Source organism: Ornithorhynchus anatinus, chromosome 4, assembly GCF_004115215.2.
Source record: "Ornithorhynchus anatinus isolate Pmale09 chromosome 4, mOrnAna1.pri.v4, whole genome shotgun sequence".
Taxonomy (NCBI): domain Eukaryota; kingdom Metazoa; phylum Chordata; class Mammalia; order Monotremata; family Ornithorhynchidae; genus Ornithorhynchus; species Ornithorhynchus anatinus.
Genome location: NC_041731.1, coordinates 64,535,981 through 64,556,827, shown reverse-complemented (window position 1 = coordinate 64,556,827; position 20,847 = coordinate 64,535,981). Strand labels below are relative to the sequence as shown.

At 44.6% G+C, this 20,847-nt stretch overlaps 1 long non-coding RNA gene and 1 other non-coding gene across 3 annotated transcripts; both read left to right on the top strand.

Moving 5' to 3' along the window:
* Nucleotides 1–10,411: 10,411 nt before the first annotated feature.
* Nucleotides 10,412–10,553, top strand: LOC114811905. Its single transcript, XR_003759600.1, has one exon. It is a non-coding gene; the product is annotated as a small nucleolar RNA SNORA7 (small nucleolar RNA).
* Nucleotides 10,554–10,612: 59 nt separating this feature from the next.
* Nucleotides 10,613–15,156, top strand: LOC114811334. 2 transcript variants are annotated; one of them, XR_003759016.1, is made up of 3 exons: nt 10,613–10,770; nt 12,597–12,723; nt 15,117–15,156. It is a non-coding gene; the product is annotated as an uncharacterized LOC114811334 (long non-coding RNA). The 2 variants fall into 2 exon arrangements; XR_003759017.1 differs by having other exon boundaries at nt 12,307–12,723.
* Nucleotides 15,157–20,847: the final 5,691 nt, after the last annotated feature.

Below are 20,847 nucleotides of genomic sequence, written 5' to 3'. Positions count from 1 at the left end.
TAGTGTGCAACAAATAGCATTTTAAAAAAATGCTTCGCAAGGAATGAATATGGACTCATCAAACAGCAACAGCTAAGAGTGCAAGATTTAATGTCTTAAGGTATTTTTAAGAAAGATCATTATCATAATTATCCATTAATATTTACTGAACAGATCCTGCTATTAGCAAAAGCAGCAACAACAGTATTTACTGGGTAGATAAACGAGGTAGTAAGGGAATTTACAAGAGAAGAAAAAGAAATAACCTCAGCCTGTGAAGAGCTAAAAAGGTATGAGGTGTTTGGGTAGGAAGGAAGAGGTTAATAGCCCCCAAACCTGCTATTCCTGCTCTAGTGGATTTATAATAAATAGTTTAACTAGTAATGTGAGAGGAAATGGAAATTTAATGGGGCTCATTCTGTGCAATGACTGAAGATTCCTGCTGCCCTCAATCCACAATGCATAAAGTTTGGAGCTTTTTTTGTTATTATTTGTTTTTCAGTGGTATTTGTTAAGCACTTTCTACGTGCCAGCTACTGTACTAGGCACTGGGGTAGATACGAGCTAATCAAGTTGGACATAGTCCATGTCCCCATAGGGCTCACAGTCTTAATCCCCATTACCAATGAGGTAACTCAAGTACGGGGAAGTCAAGTGACTTGCTCCTGGTCACACAGCAGTCATGAGGCGGAACCAGGATTAGAACCCAGGTCCTCTGACTCCCAGGCCCGTCCTCTTTTCACTAGGCCACACTGGTTCTCCATCAGTCAGAGCCAGCGGGCTCTCCGTCAAACGAGTTTCCCACACATTTCCAAAAGATTCCGTGGGGGAGACGGATCAGTTCCAATCAATTTGCCCTGGAGAATGATATGCCACAGGAATGTAACTCTCTGGCAGTCAGTTGTTAACCCAGCCCTAGTGATATAAATAACATCACAGTAGGAAAGCCAACTCCATCGCTTCTACAGCCGCCTCCTCTCTCCCAGCTGCATCTTCTCCTGGTGTTTTTAGTGCTCATTTCGTTGTTGTCCCTGGGCCTCTGCTGCTTCCGGGCTCACAGCGACCTATGTCTTGGCTCCTTCACATCATTTTTACCTTTTTACTTTAGGCCTCCTACTAAATAGACTCCATTTCCTCCCATGAAAGAAGTGTAGGTTCCTTCAAGGACTGCCCTGAGGGAGATGCGATATCGAGAAGAGGGGAGTTGGGTAGCCCCAAAATATACAGGTCCCAGGCAAGAAACGAACAGTGGATTTAAGAGGGAATTAGCTTTGAAATGAGGAAAGCGTTTCTGAGGACATGCACATAGGGGCCCGGAAAGCGAATAGAGAGTGATGATTCTCATTAGTTAGTTACTTGCTGACCTCTTGGCACCTGGGACAGGAAGTCGACAGGATGTTCGGCGAACCTTGGTTATGTGTAAATGCCTCTTCCTCAAGATTGCAATACAGGTTTCCAAACCTCAAGCTAACCACTCCAGGCTCAGTTACTTCCTTTTAATTTATTTTGGTCACCGTCAAAGAGGGGACCCAGTCCGTTTGTAGTATAACATTTCGTCTGAAATTGCTCACCCTAAAAAATACGTAAATAAAAATTAAAAAATTAATGGTGCTTATTAATAGAGTCCCTAATGAGTGTAAAGTACTGTGCTAAGTACTTGGTAGAGTAGTTCTGGTATTTGTTAAGCATTTACTATGTGCCAGGCACTGTACTAAGCGCTGGGGTGGATACAAGCTAACTGGGTTGAACACACTAACTGTCCCATGTGGGGCTCATACTCTCAATCCCCATTCTACAGGTGAGGTAACTGAGGATCTGAGAAGTGATGTCACTTGCCCAAGATCACACAACAGACAAGTGGCAGATCTGGGATTAGAACCCATGACCTTCTGACTCCCTGGCCCGTACTTTATCCACTATGCCATACTTCTTCTCTGCACTTATGTAAAGATCCATAATCTATTTAAATGTCTGTCTTCCCCTGTAGACTGTAAGCTTCCGTATGGGCAGGGAACATGCCTACCAACTCTGTTATATGGCACTCTCCCAATTGCTTAGCACAGTGCTCTGCCCACAGTAAGCACTCATTAGATGCACTTGAGTGACTGATCGACAATCCCCAATATTTACCGTGAATGAGTTTTCTCTGTGACACTGTCTCTGGGGCACCCATTAACATCATCATCATCAATAGTACTGATTGAGCGCTTACTGTGTGCAGAGCACTGTACTAAGTGCTTGGGAGAATACAACAGCATTTGTAGATGTGTTCCCTGCCCCCAGTGAGCTCCCAGTGAGGTTGGGCAAGCAGAGACACCGAGTTTATTGGGATGCAAATGACCTTGCACACCTTCACAAGTCCGAGACTCTACACACTTAAAAATGTATAACCCTATATTTGCCATTCCAGCATTTCTCTCAACACGGAGAAGGAAATCCTGAAGCGATGGTGACAGTGTTTCAGTGGTCTGCTCAACTTATCTTGTACCTTTGAAGGTGAGGCCCACTAAATCATAGAAAACCATCCAACATGGCACTTAATAATAACAATAATAAAAGTATTTAAGTGCTTACTAGAGGCAAATCACTGCACTAAACACTGGGCTAGATGCAAGATAATCAGGTCCCACATGGGCTCAGGGTCTAAGTAGGAGGGAGAAGAGGTATTGAATCTCCCTTTTGCAGATGAGGAAACTGAGTCACAGAGAAGTGAAGTGATTTACCCAAGATCTCACGGCAGGAAAGTGGTGGAGTTGGGATTAAAGCCTAGATATTCTGACTCCCAGGCCCGTGCTCTCTCCACTAGGCCATGCTGTTTCCCTAATATTGAGCGAGTCAATGCAACCGTCAGAGCCGTGAAAACCAACAAAGCCTCTGGGCCTGACAGTATCCCACAGAGGCCTACTAACATGGAGGGGACACCCTGCTTAAACAGTGACCCAAACACTTTTTCTCTTCATCTAGAATGGCATAAGGAGGTGCTATAGAATAGCAAAGATGCCACCATTTCCACTTTTTAGACGAAAAAGTGAAAGGTCAGATTGCAGCAATTATCAAACTATTTGGCTACTCTCCACTGCCGGTAGGATGACCTAGTGGATAGAGCACAGGCCTGGGACTCAGAAAGTCATGGGTTCGAACCCCAGCTCCACCACTTGTCTGCTGTGTGACCTTGGGCAAGTCACTTCACTTCTCTGTGCCTCAGTGACCTCATCTGTAAAATGGAGATTGAGACTGAGCCCCATGTGGGACAGGGACTGTATCTGACATGATTACCTTGTACCTACCCCACTGTCCAGAACAGTGCTTGGCACATACCGAGTGCTTAACAAATACTACGGTTATTATTGTTATCACACAGTAGAGAAGAAGATTAGAACTCTGGCCTTCTGACTCCCAGGCCTACGCTCTTTCCACAGGGCCATTTGGCTCTTCTCTATTCTTTATTTGATGCAGCCATGCTGAAGAATGCAGCGAGGGACCTGGTTGCGTACGTTACTGCACCTCTGGGAAGCTCTTCCAACTCCACAGACTTGGAGCTTAATTCAAAATCCTAAAGACGGTCATTCAAGAATTGTTGTATGCAGATAACTGCACCCGAGAGGTTCACAACAGTGCACAACAATGGTATTTATTGAGTGTTTACTATGCACAGAGCCCTGTTCTAAGCCATTGAGAGAGTACAGTACAGTAAAGTGGGTACGCACGATGATCCCTACCCTCAAGGAGTTTACAATCTTGTGGCAGGGGACAGACACTAAAATAACTTTTAGGGGAAGCAGCAGTCAGTTGTATTTATTGAGTGCTTACTGTGTGCAAAGCATTGTACTAAGTGCTTGGGAGAGTAAGATATAGCAGTATAACAGTATATGTTCATAATTGCTGTGGGGTTGGAGATGTGCTGAGTATCAAAGGGTTTAAGGGGTACAGCTAAGGAGACAGCAAATGATTGTACACTGCTTTAATAATGTTGGGATTTGTTAAGCGCTCACTATGTGCCAAGCACTGTTCTAAGCGCTGGGGTAGACACAGGGGAATCAGGATGTCCCACGTGGGCCTCACAGTCTTAATCCCCATTTTACAGATGAGGTAACTGAGGCACAGAGAAGTTATGACGCCCACAGTCACACAGCTGACAAGTGGCAGAGCTGGGATTCGAACTCATGACCGCTGACTCCAAAGCCCGTGGTCTTTCCACTGAGCTACGCTGCTTTAACAATTGCCGGTCTAAAATAAACATATATGTACATATATATGTATATATATATATATATGCACACACACACTCTCACATATATATTTGTATGTGTGTGTTTATGTATATATGTATATATATCAGTCATACACACAACCCAAATTTCATACTGACAATCACACAATCAGTGGTATTTATTAAGCACTTACTATGTGTAGGCTAAGCACCTGGGAGACTACAATACAATAGAGTCGGTTGATGCAATCCATGCTACAAGGAGCTTACAGTGTACAGGAGGAGATGACCGTTAAAACAGATTAGGGATAGGGGGAAATAGTAGAGTATAAGAATATTTATTGATGGTTTGGGGGAGCTGGGTGAGGAGTGGGACCTGATTATCTTGCATCTAGCCCAGTGTTTAGTGCAGTGATTTGCCTCTAGAGAAGCAGTGCGGCTTAGTGGAAAGAGCAAGGGCTTGGGAGTCAGAGGTCGTGGGTTCTAATCCTGGCTCCGCCACTTGTCTACTGTGTGACCTTGGGCAAGTCACTTAACTTCTCTGTGCCTCAGTTAACTCATCTGTAAAAATGGGGATTAAAAAATGTGAGCCCCACGAGGGACAATTTGATTCCCCTGTATCTCCCCCAGCGCTTAGAACAGTGCTCTGCACGTAGTAAGCGCTTAACAAGTGCCGTAATTATTATTATCAACCCAGCTAAATACTGTCACTCAATCCTGTTACTCAGGCGGCACACTGTTAATCAATGATAGACAAGGAAATAGAAAATGGAATCCAGAGTGGCAACACATCCTTGGGGAGGGTACCAGTGGGTGATAGCAATGGGGTTGTTAGGCTCCAGGCCAACTAAAAGTCTAGAGAGCTGTAGTTCCATCCAACCTTTCATCAGTCAATGGTATTTATTGAGCACTTACTGTGTGCAGAGCACTTTCCTATACAACAGAGTCGGTAGACACATTCACTGTAGCTGTGACACTTGGACTCCCCTTTGGCGTTGTGGACAGGGAATGTGTCTGTCTGTTGTATTATACTCTCCCAAGTGCTTAGAACAGTGCTTTGCACACAGTAAGCACTCAATAAATATGATCGAATGAAACACATCCGACTGCTTGAGCAGTACATCCGTGTCATTCAGCAGCAATAGTCAACATCTAATCAAGAGCCAGGATCGTTGCGGGCAGGGAACGTATCTACCAACCCTGTTGTACTTTCCCAAGTACTTAGTGCAATGCTCTGCACACAAGAAGCGCTCAATAAATACCACTGATGATGAGACTTGCAAACGATGAAGTCAGTCTCTTAGCATTGAAGCTCTGCTCATCTCAACACAGATATGCTAGAGGCATGTGTGAAGAAGTTATGAATGAGCTGTCAGAAAAGTTTCGGGATTGTGACTTGAAATTGCAAAACTGAAAGCAAGGTCTCTGACTTTTCTATAGAGACCAAATTTGGACTTTCTGATGCATAAATTCAAATCATGTGAGGAAATGATGGCTTCAAGTTGAAAATAAACAGGATTTGAGACAATTCATTTAGATTTTATGGCAGTTTCCCTCCTTTTTTTAAAATGGTGTTTGTTGAGTGCTTACTGTATGCCGGGCACTGTACTAAGTGCTGGGATAGATACAAGCTAATCAGGTTGGATGCAGTCTGGGTCAGACTGTCCCACATGGGACAGTCCCTATTTTACAGATGAAGAAACTGAGGCCCAGAGAAGTGAAGTCACTTCCCCAAGGTCACACAGCCAGCAAGTGGTCTTATTCCCTATTTTACAGATGAGGTAACTGAGGCCCAGAGAAGTGAAGTCACTTCCCCGAGGTCACACAGCAGAGAAGTGGCAGAGCTGGGATTAGAACTCAGGTCCTTCTTGTTACCCTTCCGCTCCTCAGGCTTGTGCCCTGGGTCAGAGAGGTGAGTTCGGCCTGGTCTCTAGCCCAGAGCCTCATCATAGAGCCTTTGCTAACTCAGTGCATCCCCAGATGGCTTCTAACACGGAGCCCCACCCAAAGGTCAAAAGTGGTTCTTCATTGTTTCTTCCCTTCAGTAGCTCCAAACCGCCATCTGGGTTGATCTCTGCTGAGGTGAGGGGAGAGAGAGTCAAGCTGCCTTGTTGCCTCCACGATCCAAGGTGGCCCTTCAATGCAGAGAGGGGCTCTCCCCCCCACCCCCACTTCAGGCCCCATGGCTCCAAGATGGCAGAAGGGACCACGAGGCGGAGATCAACGGACCATTGGAAGAGGGACCAAGAACGATGACTGGAGACCATTGGAGAACAAGGGGTGCCGACTTTGTGCTTGACTGCTAATGAGAGGCCCCGCAACCTGATGGACAGCCTTGGGACTAATGAGGGTTCGATCCTGCGGGAGCAACTTCAGGAGGGCCAGGGAGAGCTGCCTGGGTCAGAAAGGGGTCATTCATTCATGCATTCAGTGATATTTATTGAGCACTTACTGTGTGCAGTGCACTGTATTAAGCATTTGGAAAGGACAATTTGGTAACAGAGACAATCCCTACCCAGCAGCGGGCTCACAGTCTAGAAGGTGTGGCCTAATACAAAAGAAAGGATGTGCTAAAACCCTGCCCGTGTAAGCGGCCCACACTCAGTATGTAGACTGTTCCTTCACAGAACACTCTGCACCTGGAGTGGCAGTCATGTGCTGAGCCCTCTTGGGAAGGAATGGGATGAAAGGTGCTTGATTTAGAGCACGATGTGGTGTGTGTTGTCTCTACGCTACCCTCACTCTAGGCTTCAAGGCTCTCCATCACCTTGCCCCTTCCTACCTCTCCTCCCTTCTCTCTTTCTACCGCCCACCCCGCACGCTCCGCTCCTCCGCCGCCCACCTCCTCACGGTCCCTCGGTCTCTCCTATCCCGCCGCCGACCCCCGGGTCACGTCCTCCCGTGGTCCTGGAACACCCTCCCTCCTCACCTTCGCCAAACTGATTCTCTTTCCCTCTTCAAAACCCTACTTAAAACTCACCTCCTCCAAGAGGCCTTCCCAGACTGAGCTCCTCTTCTCCCTCTACTCCCTCTACCACCCCCCCTTTACCTCTCCGCAGCTAAACCCTCTTTTTCCCCCTTTCCCTCTGCTCCTCCACCTCTCCCTTCCCATCCCCATAGCACTGTACTCGTCCGCTCAACTGTATATACTTTCATTACCCTATTTATTTTGTTAATGAATTGTACATCGCCTCGATTCTATTTAGTTGCCATTGTTTTTACGAGATGTTCTTCCCCTTGACTCCGTTTATTGCCATTGTTCTTGTCTGTCCACCTCCTCCGATTAGACTGTAAGCCCGTCAAACGGCAGGGACTGTCTCTATCTGTTGCCGACTTGTTCATCCCAAACGCTTAGTACAGTGCTCTGCACATAGTAAGCGCTCAATAAATACTATTGAATGAATACGCTACCCCTCATCGGGAGTGGTAGCATTTCTGACTCCCAGATCCATGCTCTATCCACTAGACCATGCTGCTGCTCTCCACTCCCATTTTAGGAATATGTCGGACTAATGAAATCTATTTATCATATGGCTGATTTCATGTCTTTGTGTAGTAATCACCCAAGTTTTCAGGGAGAGGAATGAATTACAGTATTGCTCTTTTTCCTGGAGGGCATGGGAAATAATTGCATCTACTCCAGATATGGCAGTAATGACAGGACTGAAAAGAAGAAGGTGATGGGACTTTTTCTTTCTTAAGAGTGTAGCAATAAAGAGGGGAAGAATATGGGTTCTTTCCTGACAGTGCAAAATAAGTGACATTAATAGTCGTCTGCACAGTTGTGGGGGAAGAGCTATGGAAGTTGTCCTCAAACGTTTTTGGTGAGTCTAAAAGATGCCGTCTTTGATCCCTCTTAGGTATTTCCAAGAAGACCTGTTTGCTATCTGCACAGACACCCGGTGTATATTTAGAACTTGTAAAGTGGAGCCCTTTGAGTGCTAAGGTCATTTCACTGATGGTAAATATCATGGACTCTGCTACCATGATATCTAGCTTGGGGCCAGATAAGATGCCTGTTTCTGGAAGACTTTTTTGTTTTGTTTTGAATTAAATGGTAATAAGCGCTTTACTGTATGCCAGGCACTGTTCAAATGCTGGGGTAGAAATAAGCTAATCGGGTTGGACACAGTCCCTGTCCCACAAGGAGCTTACAGTCTTAAATCTCCATTTTACAGATGAGGGAACTGAGGCATAAAGAAATCAGAGGACTTGTCCAAGGTTACACAGCAGACAAATGGTGGAGTCTGGATTAGAACCCGGGTCCTTCTGACTGTAGAAGTCCTTCTGACTCCTGGGCTCTATCCACGAGGTCTTGTTGCTTAGTTCCATGGAGAGAAAAAATATCAAAGTCACCATTATGATTGAGCCACTTCAAAAGGTATAAACATTCATTCATTCAATCATATTTATTGAACGCTTACTGTGTGTGGAGCAGTGTACTAAGCGCTTGGGAAAGTACAATACAACAATAATTAGACACAAATCCTGCCCACAGCAAGCTTACAGACTAGAGGGGAAGACAGACTTCAATACAAATAAATTGCAGATATACATAAGTGCTGTGGGGCTGGAAGGGGGAAAGAACCAAGGGAGCAAGTCAGGATGATGAGGAAGAGACTGGTAGAAGAGGAAAGGGGGGTTTAGTCTGGGAAGGCCTCTTGGAGATGTGCCTTCAATAAGGCTTTGAAGATGGGGAGTGTAATTGTCAGTTGGATTTTAGGAGGGAAGGTGTTCCAGGCCAGAGGCAGGACGTGGGCGGAGGTCAGCCGTGAGATAGGTGAGATGTGGAAGTTGTGGAATGCTTTCAGGAACAGGGCTGGTTCTTTCATTTCAGCTGGACTAATTTCTGCTGTCGCAGGCTCCTGCACTCCTCCTAGGGATGGGATTGAAATGATCATCAACATTGCGCTACTATCTGGTAGGAACAGCAGAGGTTCCAACCACCACGGTCCCCAATCTGAGCCTGGAACCAGGCTCTCTTTTCAATCAATTAATCAAAAGTATTTATCGCACACTTACTGTGTGCAGAACTCTGTACTAAGCGCTTGGGAGAGTACAGCACAACGGAGTTGGAAGATACGTTCCCTGTCCACAGTAAACTTATAGTCTAGAGGAAGAGCTTACAGGACTATATTGGTGTATTTTGGGTAGTCTTCAAAGCTGGTCCCTAACTTCACTCGATTAGGAAGTTGCAGTCAGGATCTCCAGAGAATTTTTAGAAGAGAAGGTGGGGCAGAAAGGCTCTACTTGGACTGTGTCTGCCCTGATTATCTTCTGTCTACCCCACCGCTTAGTTCAGTGCTTGGAACATAGTAAGCACTTAATAAGTACCATAATTGTTAGAAAGGAAAGTAGGAGTCCCCTGAACCTCTTCTATCACCTTAGCTTCTTCACACTCATCTCCTCAGGGGCTCAGAGTGGTTTCTCTGTCCACTCATTACCTCACCCCCAGTTTTTCCAGTTATAGGGAAGCAGGGTGGCTCCAGGAAAGAACCTGGGCTTCGGAGTCAGAGATCATGGGTTTAACTCCCAGCTCTGCCACTTGGCAGCTGTGTGACTGTGGGCAAGTCACTTAACTTCTCTGTGCCTCAGTTACCTCATCTGTAAAATGGGGATTAACTGTGAGCCTCACGTGGGACAACCTGATTACCCTGTATCTACCCCAGTGCTTAGAACAGTGCTCTGCACATAGTAAGCGCTTAACAAATACCAACATTATTATTATTTTCCCTCACCCAACACACTGGAGAAATTTTGGGAAGCACTCAGGGGCTGAAGGACCCAAGCTATTACTATACCATATACATTGAAAGTAAAAAAAAACCACCTTAAATTCAGGTATTCCAAATTATTAACAAAGACTTTCTGGAGGAGAAAAGTTCAAGAATTGCAGTGAAAGAGAACACAGCTTGGTGACTAGTGGGATGGATCAGGAGAGTTGGGTTCTAACCCTGAGATTGCTACAAGTTGCGTGCCAGTGAGTATATATACAGATATATATATATATAGATATATATATATATATATAACACACAGAGAGATAAATCACATGTATATATAATTTATGTATGTATATTAACGTCTGTCTCTCCCACAGATGGCCCTCACATTGCTTCAATTCTGCGGTGATTTATAAAGTGCTTTCACTAGGAGTCGCTTCCATGAGCAACCCAAAGCACTTTTAATATTTTCAGTAATAATTTTAGTACTTCATGTATGCCCCTCTCAGGTCACACCTGGAGAGTTTCCAGTACTCTATCAGTCTTGACTATGTGAGGGAGAGTCAAGCAGAGGCCTGTCCGTTCCATTCCATTCCTAGCTTGGGCTGTGGCTAGTGAGTGGAAGGCAATCTGCTACAAGTCAAAACTCACCCGTGCTGGGCAGCAGTGGCATGGGAGAGAATCAAGGGTGGAGACTCAAGTTGACTGTGCGGAAGGAGGCAATGGTAAACCACTCCCGCATTTTAACCAAGAAAACTCAAATCGATCCATTAGCAGAAAGATTGCAGAGGCGGTGCGGCATTCTGGGAGAGATGGATCAGAGACAACTCGACAGCATCAAACAAGACAGGACTGCAAGTATGGCACCTTTTCGATAGTTTCTTTTGAGGGGAAAACTTTTAAATCAGTCAGTCAGTGGTATTTATCTAGCGTTTACTGTGTACAGAGTACTTACTGCACAAAATACTTGGGAATAGTAATAATGGTATTTGTTAAGCGCTTGCTATGTGCCAAGCACTGTTCTAAGCGCTGGGAAACTAAAGTACGGTTTTTAGGTCTCTCTTCAGAGAGAGACAGATGGAGCCATAAGGCAGTGGACTTCTTAGCCAAGGTTTTATTAATTAAGATGCAGGCATTCTTGGGTAAAGGTGCATTCTTAGAAAAGATCCTCCATGCTAACAGTTACTCCAGTGAGCGGCGGTGTGCATCTTAACTTACGCACACCTGTATACATATCTATTATTTATTTATATTAATGTCTGTCTCCCCCTCTAGACTGTAAGCTCACTGTAAGCAGGGAGTGTCTCTACCAACTGTGTTTTAGTGTACTCCTCCAAGTGCTCCACGCACAGTAAGCACTCGATAAATACGATCGATTGATTGCTTACCAGGTATCACAGTGAGGGTGTCCACATCACATCAGGCATACGTGCGGGTCCAAGTCAGCTAGACGGTCAGCACGGTAACTACAATGAGCCTCGGGTGGGCTGCCCTCCCTCCTTCATCCCCTGCCAATCCCATCTCCGATTGTGGAAGGCGTTGACCTTGTGATCTGTGTGCGTCAACTCACCTGAGATTGCACAGGCGGTTTCTGATTGGGATATGTTTCCTTCATGAGCTCTCCCTGCATCTGTTCATGAGGATGTTACAGATCCTGGGGCTATGAGAGAAAAGTGTTCACTCACCGTCTTGCACGAGGGCAACTTTCTGGCATGGCGGAGTGGAAAGAGTGTGGGCCTGGGTGTAAGAGGAACTGGGTTTTAATCCTGAAGACTTTTTTTTAGACTGCTTCCTTGAATAGGGCTTGGAGAGTATGGAGTGTTTGCAAGCTAGTTTGAACTGCTCTTGCCAAAGACTTCACCCTTGGAGTATAATAATGATAATAGTAATGGTATTTGTTAAGCTCTTACTATGTGCCAGGGATTGTACTAAGCACTGGGGTGCTTACAAGCAAATTTGGCTGGACACAGTCCCTGTCCTGCATAGAGCTCACAGTCTTAATCCCCATTTTACAGAGGAGGTAACTGAGGCACAGAGACGTGATGTGACTTGCCCAAGATCACACAGCAGACAAGTGGCAGAGCCAGGATTAGAACCCATGGTCTTCTGACTCCCAGGCCCTTCTCTATCCACTATGCCATACTGCTTCAAAACCCCACTGATGCTGGCCCTCATCCCTCTATCCCACATCCCCACATCTGTGGTATTGTACTTCCCCACATTTGTTGTATTGTACTTTTCCAAGTGCTTAGTACAGTGCTCTGCACACGGGAAGCACTTAATAAATTTGATTGAATGAATGAATGAATCTGTCTGGTGCGTGGCCCCATGTCTGTTAGTTCCTCTGAGAGCTCAGAATGGGAGAGAATTGATGTATTTTTCTTTTATTTTAAGGAATAAACAGGGCTGCAGATGTTTGTCGATTGTCTTCGGAATTTAACGGATGGTGTTAAGAGAAAATGAGCAAATCTCTTTTGATCTTTGTTGTTGGAAGGGATATATATTATGCACCTTTCTTCTATAAAGACATCAACTCTGCTGAAAATTTGAATGCTTAACAAGGAAGATCCAAGGGAAAACATTTGTCATGAAAGGAGCTGGGTTTGTGGAAGTCAAGATAAGGTTAAAACCAGAGGAGGATTGTATTACCATAGCATAGATTCTCACTCTCTTTTCTCTGCTAGCATACTGAGTTGCTCCTGGATCCAGCAGCAAAGGAAGGAAAAAAGCAATGAAAGAAGAGGAAGAAGTTAATCAGTAGCAGAAGCAAAGAACAGATATTTTTGCAATCAGAGGAGAAATTTGATTAAAGTACGTAGTGGAAAACCTGCATTGAGTACTGTATATGCATATGTATATAACTGTGTACATATCCTTAATTTATTTTAATGTCTGTCTCCCCTTCTAGACTGTAAGCTCCTTGTGGAGAGGGAAAGTATATTCCAGTTCTGTTGTAGTCTCCCAAATGCTTAGTACAGTGCTCTGCACACAGTAACTGCTCAATAAATACCACTACGGGGGCTGCAAGGGAGATAGGAGGAGATAGTTGTGGTGGATGAGACTCTATGCTGAATTTCAGGTCAGAAAAATAGAAAGCGTATAAATCCTTATTAGAGTGAGTCAAACTCCATTTTATATGGTTTACTGAACTTTCACTCATTCATTCAGTCAGCGGTATTTATTGAGCACTTATCATATGCCGAGCACAGTACAAAGCACTTGGGAAATATACCACAGAGTTGATAGATACAATCCCTGCCCACAAGAAGCTTGCAATCTATGGAGGGAACCAGACATTAAAATAAATTTTAAATAAGGGAACATGTGATTATCTTACCTAGCTCTCCTATTAGTTTGGATAATAATAATCACTGTATTATTTGTTAAGCACTTTCAGTGTTCCAGCCACTGTACTAAATTTTGGGGTAGCTATATGATAATCAGGTTGGACACAGGTGCCTATCCTGGACTCACAGTCTAAGGAGCAAGGAGATCAGATAGTGAACCCCCATTTTACAGATAAGGAAACTGAGGCCCAGAGATATTGTTACTTGCCCAATGTTACATAGCAGATAAGTGGCAGAGCTGGGACTAGAACCCAGCTCCTCTGATTTCCAGGCCTGTGCTCTTTCCACTAGGCCACATTGCTTCAACTTCCTACTGCCTGTCAGATAAACAAATCTGTTTCATGAAAGTCCATGTTAACAAAATAAAGCCCCCTCAGCTAGGGGTTGTGGGTTCATGTTTCCTGACGAATGAGCTTTGTTTAATACTGAATCTTCATCCGGTTCTCAATAGGCAGTGAGTGGTCCTTTTGAGAAGAAGGAGGAGTAAGAGAGGCCTTGTCTGAGGACAGAATCTACTAAACTAGTGTAGTTTTAAATGGAAGGCAACTACCTGATGGACTTAGAGAAGCAGCGTGGCTCAGTGGAAAGAGCCCGGGCTTGGGAGTCAGAGGTCATGGGTTCGAATCCTCACTCCTCCACTTGTCAGCTGGGTGACCTTGGGCAAGTCACTTCACTTCTCTGTGCCTCAGTTCCCTCATCTGTAAAATGGGGATGAAGACTGTGAGCCTCACGTGGGACAACCTGATTACCTTGTATCAACCCCAGCGCTTAGAACAGTGCTCTGCACGTAGTAAGCGCTTAATAAATGCCAACATTATTATTATTAACCTATCTTAAAACATTTTCCAGCCATGAAGAACATTAGAGGTCTATCTTCTGGAATAGACCAGTAATTTGATCAATGCCTCTTCATTTATTGGGTTTTCCAAGAAATCTGTAGTGAGAGGCGTTATAAATTACCTCAGGGAATCGGGAATGGAGATAAACTACACCCATTAGAAAGCGCTTAGTAGAAGTGCAACCTATAAAAGTGAGAGAGAAACCTCACAGACATCCGGTTTATGGCTACAAATGTTTTAGCACTAGAGCCTACCTTCTACCTCCACCATTAGATCAGGGGCATCATATTTCACCCCAAAACCCCAAGATTCCAGAGGTAGGATTGTAAGATCCTCTAGATTTAAACTAGTTGCAGACAGGGAACATATCTACCCTCTCTATTATATCATACTCTCCCAAGTGCTTAGTATAGTGCTCTGCACACAACAAGCCCTTAACAAATACCATTGATTGACTGATGAGAGGGCTGTGCTCACAGCAGTTAGCAGGAGCAAAAAGTCTTATTCCAATCCCAAGGTACAGTGGCCTGGATCTGGGATCTAGAAGAGAAGGCACCTGCTGCTGCTGTTGCAGTTCCCGCTACCCCCTCTCTCTCTGTCTCCAGCAGCTAGGTCAGGTCTCCACACGCCCAGCAGCCATGGGTTGCACTGTTGAGTTCCATGAGGGCGGCTTGGTCCTTCGTTCCACAGAACTCCAGAGATTGCCGGGATTCAGGAGCCTCAAATTGGGCTCCAGTTGTTTGGAAGAAAGGAGACTGCGATCCCTCAGGGCCAGTCCCTGGTTTGGCCCCAAATTGCACATGCCTGAGAGATTGGTTATGAGGGCCTACCCAGGCCATTTTCTATCAGAGCTTTCACTGGACTGCCAAGTACAGAGGGGCCTCTTACAAGCATGGGTTTAGCATGGGATGTGTGTTGGGGGAGAATGCAGGGGAACAGAGCTCCTTGGCAGAGGCAAGGGCTTGGACCTCCTCCTTCATCTACTCCTACCCCTAATGACGTTTTTTTTTTTCCCCAGCTGCAGGGAAGAAGACCCAGAAGAGAAGCACTGTGGCCTGGAGGAGCGAGCACGTTGATAGAGCACAGGTCTGGGAGTCAGAAAATCAGAAAATCTAATCTTGGCTCTGCCACTTGCCTGCTGTGTGGCCTTGGGAAAGTCACTTCACTTCTCTGGGCCTCAGTTACCTCATCTGCAAAATGGGGATTGCGACTATGAGCCTCTCGTGGGACAGGGACTGTGTACAATCTGATTTGCTTGCATCCACCCCAGTGCTTAATAGAGTGCCTGGCACATAGTAAGCACTTAAAAATACCACAGTTATTATTATTGTTATTATTATGATCAGAAGGAGCTGGGTTCTATCCTGGCTCTGCTCTTCTCTGCTGGGTCTCAGTTCCCTCATCTGCAAAATGGGGATTCAGTACTTGCGATCCCTCCTACTTAGACTGTGAGCCCCATGCAGGACCTGATTGTCTTGTATCCTTCCCAGCGTTTAATACTGTGCTTGGCACACGGTGAGCACTTAACAAATACCACAATTAAGATGTTAACTCTACAGTTTTTTCTGAGCCGCCCTTGGCACACACTTGCATTCCCACCCAACGCCTGCCAGATGCTCCTGGCAGTCAAGCGGAAGGAAACCCCGGTGGATTAAGTATATTTTGAAACACGTTTGCTTTGCCCCACAGAAAACAATCTGCCACCAAGATTTTGAAGCATCTAGAAAACACTGCTTGGGATAATTTTCAAGACTCCGCTTTCCAGCGGAGACATCTTTCAAGACATCTCTGGGCCTCAGTTTCTTCACCTGAAAAATGGGAAAAACAATACCTGCCTCTCACTACCTCACTGCAATGTCGGGAAAGCAAAATGAAGTAAGTCATGTAAAAGCATTTTGGGAAAATGAAAGCGCTGTATGAATCAAAGGCATTATTAGTTTTGTAATTCACAAAAAGAGATAACTTTGAAATGGCGGTATTTTCCAAAATGTTGTATGGGTCTGCCTCAAAAACAGAGAAAATCTAATTAAGTAATCAGTCAGTAGTGCTTACTGAGTGCTTACTCAGTGCTTTGCATTTTTTACTAACTCTATTGCATACTCCCAAGTGGTTATGAAAGGTCTTTGCACAAAATAAGTGCTCAAAAACTCTTACTTTGATCAAAGTATTCTACTAAACACTTGGGAGAGTTCAATAAAGTTAATAAAAATGATCTCAGTGCCTGAGAATCTTACAATCTAGTGGGGAAGACAGATTCTAAAATAAAGATATGTGACTAGTGCTCCTGGAGGGCTTGGGGTAAAGATATATAATAAATATGCTCCAGGGAGGGTTTGGGGTGTATGTGTGTCTACTGAACTGTTTAGGTGATGTCAAAGTGCTGAAGTGGAAGTAGGGGAAGGATATAGGGTGCTTTGCAACCTGTAAGCATTTAATAAGTAGCCTTGATTGACTGACTGGGGAAATGAGAGATTAATCCAGGAAGGGCATCTGAAGGAGATGTGATTTCAGAAGGGCCTCAAAGATAGGGAGAGTGGTGGTCTGTTGGATGCGAAGGGGGAGGGAGCAAGAGCTAAGCAGCGAGAGATGACAACTAGGCAAAGTGAATTACTAGTTTTGAGAGGAGCGAAGCATGCTAAGTAGAGTGTAATGGGGGAGGTGTGAGGATAAATAGTGAGGAGAGAGCAGATTGAGAGTCCAAAAGCCAGTGTTCTGGAGTTACTGCTTGATGCAGAGAGAAGTGGGCAACCATTGGAGGATTTGGAGGAAAAGGGAGACTGCGAACTTCTTATGAGCGGGGAATGTGTCTGTTATGATGTTATATTGTACTCTGCCAAGTGCTTAGTATAATGCTCTGCACACAGTAAGCTGTCAATAAATGTGATTGATTGATACCAAAATGATGTTTTAGAAAAATGATCGGAACAGCAAAGTGAAGTGTGGACTGGAGAGAATAATAATAATAATTTGTTAAGCGCTTACTATGTGCCAAGAACTGTTCTAAGCACTGGAGGAGATACAAGGTAATCAGGTTGAACACATTCCCTGTCCCACATGGGGCTCACAGTCTTCACCCCATTTACAGATGAGGGAACAGAGGCATGGAGAAGTGAACTGACTTGCCCAAGGTCACACAGCCAACATGTGGAGGAGACTGGATTAGAACCCATGATCTTCTGACTCCTAGGCCCATGTTATATCCACTAGGTCACGCTGCTTGGAGGGACTGGAGGCAGGGAGGTCTGTGAGGAGGCTAATTCATTCATTCAGTCATATTTATTGAGTACTTACAGTGTGCAGAGCACTGTATTAAGCACTTGGAAAGTACAATTCAGCAATAAAGAGAGAGAATCCCTGTCCACAACAGTTAAGTCAGGATATGACAAGGGCTTGGCCCATTGTGGTGGCAGTTTGGATGGAGAGGAAGGGATGGATTCTGGTCATTTGAAAAAAGGAAACAACAGGATTTATTGACTGACTGAATATGGGAGTTGAAAGGGAGAGAGGAATCAAGGATAATACTTGAGAGAGTGGAAGGATGGTGGTGGTATTGACTGTGATGGGAAATTCAGGAGGACGAGAGGATTTGAGAACAAGTTGCACCCGGACAGATGAAGGATGAATATTCTAGATAGAATGAAGTTTAACAGTTCTACCCTGCTTCATCCCTTTTACCTACCACCCACTAAATAGATAAATTTCTACATCAGGAATCACTATAGGTCATTGACAAGTTTATTAACGTCCTCTCAGTAGATTTAATAAATGCCACTTGACAAAGATGATGATTCATATGATTAGTTGGTTGGACTTGGCGCTTTACAGAGTGATAATGCTCTGTTTTACACACTTTGGAGAGTGCAACGGAGATCAGCAAGATGTTCTTTACCCTCAAGGAGGTTAAATCCATTGCAGGGAGATAGAACAACAAAATTGAAGTAGAAGCAAGCAGAAGTAACAGGGCTTTCTGCAGTTTAGATGGGCAATACACTTTTCATTCTTCTTCCTTCTCTCCATTATTTCTCCTAGAGTCTTCTCCCTCTCTCCCTCCTCTCCCTACCTCTCTCTGTTCCTCCCTTTGTCTGTCTCTGTCTCTCTTTTTCTCTCTCACATATTTTGGGCACTCTTCCCCAAGTGGTGTGAAAATTTCACTTGTTCGTTATCTTTTATTCAGATTCTGATTTCCTTTGAGTTGGTGGGTCCTCAATAAATTATACTACTACTGCTAATCTGAAAAGATACCAATTCCCCTTGAGGCTAAAGAACTCTCTAGTTCCGGGGGACTAAAGGACCTTGATGGATGGAGATTGAAAGGTAGATAGGATCCCACTGATTAGTATTCCCATTTACATTTATTTAAACAAAAAGATCATTGATTTAATCGATCACACAATATTATTTATTGAGCACTTACTGTGTGCAGAGCACTGCACTACGTTCTTGGGAGAGAATACAGTATAATAAAGTTGGTAGACAAGTTCCCTGACCACAGTGGGCTTACAGCTTAGAGGGGGAAAGAGACATTAATATAAATAAAGAAATTACAGAGATGTACTTAAGTCATGAGGGCTGAATAAAGGATGCTAATTCATGTGCCAGGGAAGTGCAGAAGGGAGTGGTAGTGGGAGAAGGTAGAAGAGGAAATGAGGGCTTTCTTTGGAGAAGGTGTCTGGGAGGAGATGTGCTTTCAATAAAGCTTTGACGGTGGGGAGAGTGACTGTCTGTCAGATATGAAGAGGGAGGGTATTCAAGGCCAGAGGCAGAGTGTGAGCAAGGGGTCGACAACAAGATAGATGAGATCGAGGTACAGTGAGTAAGTAGGTTGGCATTAGAGGAGCGATGTGTGTGGGCTGGATTGTAGTAGGAGAGTAACGAGGTGAGGTAGGAGGGGGCAAGGTGATTGAGTGCTTTAAAGCCTCAAAGTGAGGCTTTAAAAGTGAGGAGTTTCTGTGTGATGCAGAGGGGATGGGCAACCACTGGAGGTTCTTGAGGAGTGGGGAATCATGGACGGAATATTTTTGTAGAAAAATGATCTGGACAGCAGAGTGAAGTATGGACTGAAGTGGGGAGAGACAGAAGGTAGGGATTTTTCATCCATTAACTTAACCGGGCCACACTGATCAAGGGGCTGTAAGCAAGTCTCCAAGGGATCAGGTGTGTAAGAGAATTGGGAGAGATTGCCCTTCTTTTCTATGACAATATTTTTATCATTCCCACTCTTGACTCTATTCAATCTTGGAGCAGTTATAATAATAATAATTTTGGTATTTCTTAAGCACTTACTATGTGCTCGGCACTGTACTAAGTGCTGGGGTGGATACAAGCAAATCGGGTTGGAAATAGTCCCTGTCCTACTTAGGGCTCACAGTCTCAATTCCTATTTTACACATGAGATAACTGAAGCACATAGAAGTGAGTGACATGTACAAGACCACACAGTCAAGTGGGAAAACTGGGATTAGAACCCATGACCTCCTGACTCCCAGGCCCGTGCTCTATCCACTATGCCATGGTTACTAACAATAATAATAATAATAATGGTATTTGTTAAGTGCTTACTATGTGCCAGACACTGTTCAAGTCTCTGGGGTAGATGCAGGATATTCGGATTGAACACAGTCCCAATCCCACATGGGGCTCACAATCTTAATCCCCATTTTACAGATGAGGGAACTGAGGCACAAAGAAGTGAAGTGACTTGCCCAAAGTCACACAGCAGACAAGTAGCAGATCCAGGATTAGAACCCCGATCCTTCTGACTCCCAGGCCCATGCTCTATCCACTAAGCTATGCTGCGGTTGTCCCTACCTGGAGAAGCTCACTGCCTGAATATAGTTCTGTCCCCATTCAGTCTTCCACACGAAACCCCATATCTGTCCCTGGCCAGATGTGTGCTCAGATTATTTATCCTCTTACAGGCTGATGGAGATGCCCAGTGCTTGTTTTGAATACCAGCCAGGTGTCAGCACCCAGCAATTAAAGTGACCTGGTCGCAACACTCCTAACTCAAACCAGGAATCTGGCCAGGAATCAATCAACCAACCAGGGGTATTTACTGAACACTTACTGTATGCAGCGAGCCCTGTCCTAAGTACTTGGGAAAGTGCTAGTTGGCTGATAGACATGTTCTCCACCCTTGAGGCCCTTACAGTATAGAAGTTGAGACAGACATTAAAATAAATCATAGATATGAACATAAGTGTTGTGAAGGTAAATCCTGGGTGAAAATCAAGTGCTTAAAAGGTGCAGGTTCAAGTGCATTGGCAATGCTGCAGGGAGAGGGAGTAGGGCAGACGATGGCTTAATAATTTTGTTAAGTGCTATGTGCCAAGCACTGTTCTTAGCACTGGAGTTAGATACAAGATCATCAGGTTGTCCCACGTGGGGCTCACAGTCTTAGTCCCCATTTTACAGATGAGGTAACTGAGGCACAGAGAAGTTAAGTGACATACCCAAAGTCACACAGTGGACAAGTGGCGGGGCTTGGATTAGAACCCATGTCCTCTGACTCCTAAACCGTGCTCTTTCCACATACCCACTCTGTTTCCCTAGTCAGGGATGGTTTAGGGAAGGACTCTTAGAGTGGATGTGATTTTAATAGAGAAGATATCTACCTATTCTGTTATATTGTACTCTCCCAAGTGCTTAAATACAGTGCTCTGCAAACAGTAAGAACTTAATACATTCGTTTGATTTGTCGATTAATAATAATGATGGTATTTGTTAAGCACTTACCATGTGCCAGGCAC